We start from the raw sequence: 12,288 nt of genomic DNA on the forward strand, positions 1-12,288 counted from the left end.
TGCCGAACCCATAGCATTTCTAGGAGAAACAGTCTGGCAGAAATTGTGATGAAAGTGAAAAGACATGCAGCAAAAAGACTCACTACGCTTACTTCGATGATCCAATGCACGTTAGCTTGCCTGGTCTCAAACATAAACTCCTCTAACACCACCTACAGCCTCTGACACGGACTAGCCAGTAACTACAGCATAACAACACATGGAGCAGACAGAGCAATTTAAACAGGTTTCTCCGCTTGTAAACTGGAAATGCTGTTAGCTAAAATCCTCACTTAATCCTCAGCTGCTTCTCTAACCTCAAGTTTCTTCCTTCATGTAAGAATGGTGGTTAATGCCTGAAAAAGGAGAGCACTCCTTTCCAGACCACTCCAGAGCTCTGAAAGCTGACAGGAGGAAAAGACACAATAAAACATATTTAACTGGCATATGGTTTTGCTGTATCTGCTGTATATAACACCACAGACTGTGAACAGGAGTTTGTGGCAGGGCATAAGAAGTGCCAATACTGAAAATTCAAGAGGACATCTGTATATAATTACAGACACGAAAGAGTCTCCTCTGGGAAAGAATCAACTCAGTATTGCATTTTGAGGGGAAGTATTTTTTTCCTTCCTTAAGGGGGGAAAGTTTTCCTTCTTTAGTTCATATGCATACCACATCATCCCTTTCTCAAAAGGCAAGAATTTGTTAGGTATTTTATCTGCTCTCATAGTAAATTCTTGTCCTTCACACTGTTATCCTCCCTGCAAAAGAAGCACACAAACGGTTCTGACTTGGCGATGTTCATCGCGAAGTATCACTTCTTCCATGACCAGTGCAAGAGCTCATTGTGCTACCTGCTGGAGATATGGGCCCCCACAGGAGTCAGGGCCCTTCTGTGCCAGGAGCCATCTACCAACTTCTGTGAACATAGAAGGACACAAAGATGCAGGAAACCTTTAGAGTTACACTTTCACATAGGAGACCTAAATATTTGTGTCTTTACTGTAGATCCCTTTTCAATGCCTTCCTATCATCAGGCAAGAAGACACAACTGATAACAAATAACTTACACCACCAAGTATTTTAACTAACCTACACGATAATTGTGTTCAGAGGTTTGTACCTCTGCTCCTAGGATGACCCCTTTGCAACCCCCCACTGACTTAAAAATCCAGGGTTGAAAGAAAATATAATCCCCTTTATACTCTTATGTTGACATAACTGAAGTACACCCACACACAGGGACTGAATGTGTGTTGTGGTCTAAGAAGGTTTGTACTAAAAAAAAAACAAAACAAAACAAAACAAAACAAAACAGAAAATAATCCAGAGACCAGATTTATGGGACCGCAGAAGAAGGAGTTGCCTGCACACTTGAAGCAACCGTAGCATATGTAAAAGTAATTTTTCAGTTGGAGAAGTTTGGCAGGAGGTAGGAAATCATTTCTGATGCACCACATAATGGAAAAGAACAGCTCAGATCCTGGACCAGGACAATCCAGTCCTGAGAAAGCTGGTGAGACAGCCATTCCTGCCTATGTGCGTGTGTACACAGTCCATATGTGCACACCCGCACGTATGTATGCAGATTATTATTAGGTAAGACAGAAAAGATGCCTAGCTTTTTATCACTTTTTTAGTATGTGCCACCTTTCACAGGAGACAAGACTGACCGGGTAAAAGATGCCTGTCTTGAAATGTACTCATAAATAAGAAAAATATCTGAAAAAAAATTAAAACTAGCTATCATGATACAAGGAGAAACATGTTACTGAAAAATTCTATACCAAGAGAAAGAAAAAGAGGACATTAAAAATAGAGAGGAAGAACATTTTTGGTATGAGTCTGCTTTCCTTTCCTTCAGCCCTCCCTTTTCTTTCTCCAACACCTTAATTTTTCACCCTGTGTGTAGTCTCTGAATGAATTGAAATGGAATGATAAATTTTGTCTTCCCTCCTCCTCCCCCTTCATTAAAAAATACTAGCCCTCACTTTTTTATGATGTTCTGCTTTGATACCCTTCCAATTAATTACATGTAAAATTCTAGAAGATGTCAAAATTAGATTCAGAGCTAAAAATGTATAATTAGCAATTGCGTGGGAATATCTTTCCGCTATTTGGTCCCTTTTCCCCAGCAGGAAGAGGAAATAGCATAAAGTAGTAGACAGCCTTAGGAAACAGGATAGCAATGCTAGGAAGTCCCAGCCATGGTGAAATGAGTGGGACCAGAATTAGCTCCTCCGCTTTTCTTTTGCATCAAACAGTTCTACCCCTCTTTTAACTATGTTTTTTAAAAAATTATAATCTTTATTATGTGCCTTTCAGTGAAAGGGAGAGTCGCATCTGTTGCAAAGTGACTCCACCATACTGTTTTTGGGGAACTACTAGCTGGATTTCTAAATGGTTAAGGTTGACTCTGCTTCTGCTGTTTGCAATCGTTAACTTAAGGGAAAGGATGACACAGAGCACTCTGAGTGCTTGTGAAAATGTGTTCTTCTGCATATACCCTCTTGTGCATGATAAGGCAGGAAGAGATGAAGGCTTCACTCCCCACAACACTCATTTCTCTTTATAGCAGTCTGACTGCAAGAAGGGGTCTTCCTTTTCCTCCTGTCTAACTCTGGCATCCCTGAGAGGTAGATGACCATTTTCATTCCCCACAAGACCTGTTCATGCTGAAAAAGCACTTAGGTTAATACTACTTGAACGCTTTACTCTGGCTATGTCAAAGGAAAGTAAATACTTTAATATTGTTTGAGTTACAGTGTGTCAGGACCCTGTGCACACACCTACCCCATCCCTGAGGTCTGCCTGCCTGATCTCAAGGCCAGATCAGTTGTGGTGTTGCTGTGCAGCCTTGAAAAGAGCTGTTTGAGGAACAGCCATTAGAATCCTCCACCAGGCATGTCTTCCCTCTCTCTGGAGGTCTTTGTCCAGGCTGTGTTGCGGCCATACCTATGCCCAGTGAAGTATCCTGTTGATCATCACACATTGACTTGATTTCCGGGCTTGACTTTGAACCTACGGCATCATTACAGGCTTGCCTGGTGACTGATGGACCTTGGCTGACCCAAGCTACTCTCACCAGGCCTGCCCTGCTCTCCTTACTTTGGCCACTACAATGGGTCCTTGCTGGGAAGGGCACTGCCCCTGCAGCGTGGTGCCACCCTCAGCTCCAGCTCCCCTCCCCTTGCAGAGCAGCCCACTCCTGACACACAGCTCTGCAGTCATTTTCTGTAAACCTCCCACAGGGATAGGGCTGGTTTATCTCTCTGCCTCTCCGCAAGGGCTGTGACCCCTGGAATCCCGCGCCTGGATCCGTGGGGTCCATCCTCTTTTCTACTTTGATCGAGTTAGTCCACCAAATACACAACACTAAGAAGACAGAATTGCAGGTTTCTGTATTATACAACCCTTAATCTTTTGTTAAGACAACCAGTGTGTTTCTTCGTAAGTTAATTCCCACCTGCTGGGAGAGTCTGCCCATCCTGTGTTCTTGCTCGCTTGCCCGTGCTTGCTCTGTTCATCTCCGCCAGAGCCTGGCAGATCTCACCAGTGCTCCCTAGGTGGTCCTGCTCCTGATCTCCTTCTAGGACGGCAGTATCTTCAACCTCAGGCCTAGCACACTATTCACTGGCATGGAGTCAGTTCCAGGCTGTTTTCCAATAAAACAACCACCCCTGAGATTCCACTGGCATCTCCTATTGTGATATTTCAGGAGGTTTCCCTCTTTTCAGCTGCACTGTAAATAACACTGTGCCTTCAGACAGGATAATATTTTGAAAAAAAAAAAATCAATAGCTGGACATTATTTGTGCAGAAAAATTACTAGTTTCTTCTTCACCGGGGTTTGTGTGAGCTTCACTTGCTACATCCAGGGCTGAGACCAAACCCATTAAAAGTATTGTTTAGAGCAGCCTTTTGAACAGGCCTGCACTAAAAACCAGACATGGGGAAAAAAAGGCCATTTGCCTGCAGATGTTAAGGGCTTGGTTAGCCTCCTGCCGCTGGTGCCTGCCGTATGCTGCCTGGAGGCCCAGCATGGCAGCCGCTCCTTGTGCAGTTATGGACATGTGCAATAGCAGCCTGCTAGCAGCCCGTCCCTGTAACAGCAGGACAGAGGATAAGCAGTGCAGGACTGTCATCCAGACCAAGTGGGTTCAAAAAGGATGGTAATAAAAGTCATATTCAGGGAAGGCTTCCTATTCTGCCCATCCCCTCTGTCCTGGTTATTTTTTTAGCTTCTTCTTAAAATACTACAGTAATCGTGCAGGTCATACAGGATGGCAAATGGCTTAACAAATTACAGACTGGGAAGGTGACATGGGGATAGTTTCTTTTTAAGTCACACTTTCTCAACTAGCCCAATTTTGAGGCAGCCCAAAAGGAAGCTTTTGAGGAAGCTACCTGGATGGGACAAGGGAAAGAGCTTGAGAAGAGGCTATAGTGCTGCGCAGTAGCTTAAACTTTGCTCTGTTGCCTTGTGGTATTCATTTCTCCCTTTGGGAGGAGAAATGTCAGCTTGGATCATATGTTTGTCAAATGGGCGATGTCTGCCTGCCAGTGCTAGCTTCCTCCACTGAAAATATCCTAATTAAGACAAACTGCAGCAATGAGCTCTAATTCCTTCAGACCCAGTCCCAGCAGATGCTGAACACCTCCTGTGAATTAAGCATCAATAGAAACCAACAGCACTGAGTGCTGTAAGAGGCTGTGATCTTCACTGGCTAAATGAATATGCCATTCAGCATCAAAAAAAAAAAAAAGGGGGGGGAAAAAAACAAAACAAAACAAAACAAAAAGCAAACAAACAAACCAAAAAACTGAAGTTGTATCAGTGTGTGATACAAGAGATCGTACATCCTCAGCCAAAAGAGACAAATAGTTAGGGTGACATGTTCTGACACAGTAAATTACATTTGAATATGCCTAACCACATGTCTAGTCCTTATCACCCTCTGATGATGGTGATGGTGAATGATGACATTCTCCAATAGGCAGAGAAATGTGAATGGCACTAGTCAACCATCAGTGACTGTACAAGTAAGGCACTGTTGTTTTCCAGACCACAATGCTTAAAAGAACGGGACTTTGAGAAAACCTCAAGAAGAGGGCTTGTACTTCACATGCAAAAGAGATTAGGATTTTTTAAAACAGAATGTTTAGATCCTTTCTTTTTCCTTTCAGTAGCCGCACAGCACAGGATTTACCAGCTGTATGTAGATTTTCAGTACTACAGAAGGTGCAGTGTGCATCATGGGCTGTTCTGCCCATGAAACCCCTGCGCAAGTATCCTAAGCACAGCAGTCTAAACTTCGATCTCTACAGACCAATGGGTCTAATATATCTGGTTTGCAAATTGCAAGTGGCTCATTTTCCACTTTGCTTCACATTCAGGATACATTCTGCAGGCTTAACACTAACTTGTTTTAAATTTACTTTTTAAAAAAGGAAGCAAGTTCAAGACTTTGATAAGAAGATATTAGAGCGGTTTTGGTATTCCCCCTGTCCTTCCCATATCCCAGCAGATTCTTAGACAGATTTCCATCCCACTGAGATGAATTAGAAGTTAAATAGATAAACAGCCTAAGGATGACATCCTCTGTTGTGTAATGAAGCAATCAGAAACCAGGAGGCCGTCTAGGTTTCCACCCTCTTGGATCCCGTCTGTCTTGATGTGGCAAAACCAGTATTTTCCTGAATTCCACCCTGGCAAATTGCTGACTTGCATTTTTTAATCTCACAAAAATAGGTATGTTAGATATTCGCAATGCCTGAAATTTTGACTGCAGTTTGTGGCTGCTTTCATGCAGGTAAGTCTCAATGAGCTCACATTGCCATGAACCTCCCACAGTTACAAGCTGATGGCCCCCAAGGACGACACAGCCTGTGATAAGGGGACCTTGTCTCCTCCTAATTTAATATGTTGGGCTGTATTCAGTAGTCTTTGTTTTCACGTGCATTCTGACTCCTGTTTTAGCCTGTTTTTCTCTGCCAGTAGAGTGATAGCAGGCCTTCTGCTCATTATGCATATTCTTTTGTTTCTACAGTAGTTGTAAAGATGGACAAGATTTTCTTTTAAGGCAGGCATTTTGACCTTTACCCGCACTGGTTCCTGCTATTCTGTCATGTTAGAGTGCCTCTGAAGATCAGGATGATCAGAACAGCAGAATAAATGTTTCGTCTACATATTTTCTGTTAAGAAGCTTGTGAATCAACCTACATCTCTCATACGGATACTGCATTTTTGAAACAGAAATCTAGATTTTTTTATAGCCCCAGAACGAAAAATATAAACTAATATGGTTTTATAACTGAGTCCAGAAAAATCTTATGGAATCTTCATATTTATCAAAGGAAAATGGAGGGACTGAAGCGAGAATATAGGGAACTAGCTATGTTCACTTGCTCTTTTAAATGTTTATCTCTTGAAATCATGAACTGAGGAGGTACATTGTTTTCTCTTGTTGATTGTTGCTGACTGAATTTGAAAAAAGCAGAACATGGTCACAGTTCACCGTGTGGGAGTGATTTACAGAACAAAAATAGGCATTATATATTGGTATATGTCAAGGAACCATATAGATATTGAATCTGCACATAAAAGTCCTTATTTTAGGCACAATGTCATATGCTGGTCATCGTGCAGCTTCAACAGGCTTGGGAGTAAGGACTGAATCATGTCAAATTTTGAATGATCATCATGCATTAATTTGTTATTATGTTGTAGGATTTCACCATTAACAGAAAATAAGAATTTTTTTTGTGACAGCTTTATGAATGGCATTTATAAATTGCATCTTCCCACAATGTAAAGACTGCTGATTGCTTTCAAGACAACTTTACATTTTGTTGAAAGGGTTGTGCCAGCTCCAATATGCAAACAGCAAGTGCTTTGGTTGGGCTGGTTGCTTTGGAAGCTATTTCATCAAGTGTAATTAAGTCACTAGAAGCCGGACATTTTTCATAAATGTATTCGGATAACTTTATTCCCATGAGCCCTTTGTTCTTTCCATGTTGACCTCTCTTGCTCTTTCTATATTTGCTGTGAATTGCTGGGCAAGGGATCCATGAAGCAGGAGCTGGGAGGGACAAAAGCATGTCAATACATCTTTGAACTGGTGACACCAGCTAGTTTTTGCAGTCTGAGGGTGGTCTCCCAATGATATCTGCAAGACTTTCTGCTAGGTTATGTGATAGAACTCATCTGCACACCCACCAAAGAGCACAGAGCAACAATGGCAGGAGTGGGACCCCAAATAACACCCCACACTGGCTGCTCCCAGGCTCGCTCCAGGGCCATCAGCCCATCAAAGGCCCATCACACTAGCCCTGAGGAGCCCAGGGGCAGGATGGCAGGTGGAAAACCAAATCAAAAGCTCCTGAGGAACGAGTCACCTTGCCATGGCCCTCCCAGGGCTGTCCCAGGAGAGCCCCGGCCTGTGTCTAGCACAAAATCCACCACCAGCAGCCATCGAGAGCACCCCTGGGTCACACTCCTGACTGAGGGGGCTTGCTGCCCAGGGCTGGGGGACACGTTGTGGGTGCAGGGGAAGAGCAGCTTGAGGTCCCATCGGATTTATTATGGGATGTCTGGGGAGGAACCAAAGGTGGGAAAAGGAGGTTGAGGTCATCTGGGGAGGACCAGGAGCAGGAAAATGAGGGGCAAGGAGGCAAAAAGGGCTGGTGGCAGGTGAGTAGTTGGCTGGTGAGAACGCTGGCAGCCATGCCCTGCGCCTGGGCAGCACAGCCTGTCCCAGGTGCTCACCAGAGTCCTTCCTCATCCTCACTCTGTCACCGATGGCTCCCCAGTCTATGTATGTGTGTGTGCACGTGTGTGTTGGTGCACACACACGGGGTCTGAGTGCAGTGGCTGGGGCCGGGGCTGGGTGAGAGCCCTTGTCCCCGGTGTAGCCACCACAATGGGTGTGAGTGCGTGAGTGAGCGTGCAAGTGCCAGAGAGGATGGGGTGCTGGGCTGGTGAAGTGGGTGGGAGACAGCAGGGTGGGGGTGTCTGAGGGCAAGAGGGACAGGGGAGACCCAGAGAGTTCTGTGTGCATGTGTGTGAGTGTCTCTGTGTATGTGTGTGTACGTATGTGTGTGCGTGTGTGAGCACACGTGTGCAGCACTCTGTTGGAGCAGTTGCTGTGGGGTTGCAGCCCTGGAGGCTTTATGTCCTGGTGCCAGCAACTGGGGAGACTGGGACCCCAGGGCAGCTGCTGGTCAGGCTGAGGGTCTGAGCCGGCTGCCAGAGGGACCCACCTCATCCACAAACGTCTTTGTGTTGTCACTCGTGGAGCCCCATCCTGCTCTGCTGGAGAGAGGAGCAGGATGAGACCCTTGGTGCTGCCTGTGTCCATGCGAGTGTTCTGTGTGTCTGTCTGATCCGTGTGTCCAGACACATGTATAGGTACATACGTGGTGTACACGTGTGCTCTGTGTGCGTCTGCCTGCTGGGAACGTGTCTCCAGCCTCGCTGCTGGTTGGAGCTGGGGACACGGAGCTGAGCAGCCTTCCCTCTCCCAGGCCCTTGGATCCGGCAAGATATATTTTCCTCTAACATTGTCAAAGCCTTATATTTTGTAGTTGTTAAAAAAATGGTCAAAGATCCTGAGCACTCTTGTCAGTTCCTCTCTGGAATATGAACATTGCCTACACAGGCAGAGGGGAAATAACAAAGTACTCGGAGAAACATTATTTGCACATTATACTAGAATATGGACACAAATAGCTGGATGTGATATAGCAATGATTTTCCCATTGCTGCTGTAAGACATGCTTTGGCAATGTAAAAATCTGTGTCTTCCCTAACTATAGCACAAATTATTCCAAATACGTGGAAATTTTGAGTCACTTAAGGCTTCTAATTTTCTTTTTTTAAATGTTATGAATATAGATCATTATTTATATACTTTTACTTGTCTGGGAGATGGTTAGCATTGTCTGCCATACTATCCACACCATCATTTTGGCAAAGGTAGGTATTAATACTAAGAAAAAGTGATGGTGTTCACCAGGGAAATACCTGTTTGGTGTGTTTCTAAAGCATACTAACTCTGTACTGCAACACAGCTCTGTTTTTAAGGACTGTTCGGTAGTCTAAAACTTGTACAAATTCTTACCTCTTCCTGCAAGGCACACAATCAAATCAGCAGCAGTTCTTTCCACAAAGAAAATGTTATTTGCAAAGACTATTTCCACAGTACTACACAGACAGCTAAGAATGTAATGTTCTTCTTGTTTAGAGAAGAAAAATTTGCTTTTGTAGTATGCTGTACTGAACTTCATCTTCACTCCAAGTTGGCTTTGGAAATGTTTTCAAAGACAGATATTCTTGCTGGTTACTGTATTTCTGATTATGCTGTGTAGCGCAATTGAAAGGGAAAAGAATCCCAGTTACCTCAAACTGGACCTGCATTACACGCTGTAAGCAACTCATCAAACCTCACATGAATCTCCAGATGTTGTTAGAGCCATTGACCAGAAAACGCATCTGTATTGTCTACATCAGAATTTAACATATCTGATAGTCTTTTAGAGTCAAATTTAATAACATAATGATTTTTTTCTTTTTTTTCTTTTTTTTTTTTTTTACTTAAATATGCAAGTCCTGAGAAGGAAGAGATATAAGATTGTTATAATAAAAGCAGGTTTCTAGATTTGATGATTAGTACCAATTTCAGCTACAACCAAAGCCCTAAGGCCCAGCAGAAAAGCTAAAATATACTAGAATTTACTTGTGGAAGGTTTTGATTTTCTTTATATGAAAGCAGTTTACCTTTGAATGCTCAACAGTAGCTATTTTCATTATCAGGATGTGGCTTCCTGAAGATAATTTTCTAAATTTTTGCTGATTCTTGCTTGTCTGGAGGTCTTCTCTTTTACCACAGAGCTGTTCACTATCTCCCACCAGATCAGGTAGCCAACACAGAGGTTGCATTATTTAAACCTTTACTGGAAACTTACTCTTCTTTATAAGTGATTTTCCTGTGTTTTCTCCTAGTAAGTAAGACTCACCCTGGTTAACCCCCTTTGGTATTCCTCCAAAATGGTTATTTCTTCCTAATGGGTCAATCCAGATGCTGATTTGCTTTGTTTCATTCAAATTCTTTTGTCTTTTGCATTTGCCAAAGAACTGATGAAATGCCAGTTCTCACAATTTCCTTGGCTGATCATTTAGGTAGGCTGTCACTCAATTAAATGATGAATCTGGCTTTTAAGTCATTATGGAACACCACTGACTCCATATCCATAGAGAGATAATACAAAGTGCTGCTCTGATACAAACTCACTCTACTGCCTCAGAGACTTTCAAAATGGTATGAAGTGGTGGGAGACTTCATACGAGATTAGATGTTGTCTGCCTTTCTTTTGCCGATGAAGGTGATGAGGACCAAAGGTACACACACACGCTATCTTTGTATTTCAATGAAACAATATGTCTTTTCTGTGTTAACTTAACTTGGCTTCAGAAAAAATTTCAAGCACAGAACCCTGAAGAAATGGAAATATAAATTTTAACGTTGCATAACAGCGTGGAAGATACAAACTGGATTGTCACTGGTCTGGCATGTGATTTGCAGTGCTGCAGCTGCCAAGAGGGGCAACCCTTCCTCTCACCTGCAGCAATACAGCCCTGACTCTGTTCTGGCAGCAGCACTAGGGAGCCGAGGGCTACACACCGCTACATCAGGTTAAGGTAATTGTGGCTGAAGTCATTTAGAAAAAAAATTGTTTTCTCCAGGTGCAGGTTGCCCTCCCACCATGGGTCATCCCGCCTCCAAGACATGCTGATCCATGTCCCAGCAGGGCTGAGATGTAAAATGGAGCACAGGACTAAAAAAAACATACTGTCTTAAAAGGAGTCACTTCAGTGCAGCCTTTCAAAAGTTTATCCTGGGACAGGAGAGCGCTCAGTGGACCTCAGCACACAACGGGGGGGGCAGCTGGAGGAGGAAACTTTTTCATCCATTTCCATTGCCAGAGAAAAGAACAATGGACCCTGTTCTTCTGCTGTGTTTCCACATTGCAATTGCAAGAAAGGGGATCCTGCCCAGAATTCACACAGTATTTATTTACAGCTAGACTATTTCACAAATCTGGGTTACAGGGACACACAATCCCTTTAGTCTGACTTGCCACGTCTATATATATGGTTGCGCACCTCTGCAAAGGAAATGATTTGTATGAGCACTTAGACTTTTTAAGGAATTTTCCGACAGACTTTCTGGTGGTTGGCTCTGAGCTTCTTCTAACAAAAAAATGCGTAAACTTGGGAAGAGAAGGCTGTCTTCTAGCTGGACAGGTATTGCACAGAGTTCTCCTTATTCCTAACTGAATGGCATCACCTAGTTTCCACTGAAGCGTGTCAGGCACATAGAATTCACTCTCTGAAATCTTTGCTTCAAGCTCCATATTCCATAAGATGTGCTCACACCAGCAAAAGCATTCAACGAGGTATTTTTGGAAAATGAACGCAACTGAAGCAAACTCGGTTCAGTAGCTGTTGAAAATTTCCTTTAATTACTTACTCTTTTTGATAGAACTACTGATAGACACATACACAAGGAGCTGAACACTCATAATTTCTTGGATGAACTACATTAATCTGCAATTCAGTTTGAAGCTATACAACTTGCATGGTAAGTCTTTTTTCTTTTGCTTCTATCCCAAAACACAAGTACTCCAAATTCTGGCACACTGGTAGAGTATCACAGGTCTCACTGAAGTAAGAATTTACCGCTTAAAGTCACAACACAAAAACATGCAAAGTCTCTTGTCTGGCTTTGAAATTGGTGTGCCTGTCCAAATTAACAGCACAGGGCAAGCTCAGCCCAGCTTCCCTCTGCAGCGGGACTGGGCCCATGGAGCTCCTCCACACTTCATTCTCTTAAGCGATCCTTGCTCTCGCGTCAAAAGAGCCTGTTTTTGCTACAGGTTCCTTGCTTTTCTCTCCAGGACAGTGAATTGGACCACACATCTAGCCCTGAAGAAGCGGCCAGGCAAGGCGGCTGAGCTGGTGTAACAGCTGGTACTGGAGACAGCAAGGAGAAGTCTTGTGTCTGTCAGTGGAAAGCCATGTCTTCCTTCCATCTTGCTCTGGTTTCTCTGTTCTCTTGATGAGCCAGTTCATGTTACAAACCCAACGAGCCCTGCGGTCCCTTTTCAGTGGAGGTATATTTCTGCAGGAGCCATGAATTGCATCTTTCCATCCACCAGGCCCAAGCTGGAGACCCTGTGGGTGAGGTGCCAAAGCAGCCACACCCATGATGTAGCAGGAGCCTTAGTAGCTCCTGCGAGGGAGGC

This window comes from Larus michahellis, chromosome Z (assembly GCF_964199755.1).
Source record: "Larus michahellis chromosome Z, bLarMic1.1, whole genome shotgun sequence".
NCBI classification, from domain to species: domain Eukaryota; kingdom Metazoa; phylum Chordata; class Aves; order Charadriiformes; family Laridae; genus Larus; species Larus michahellis.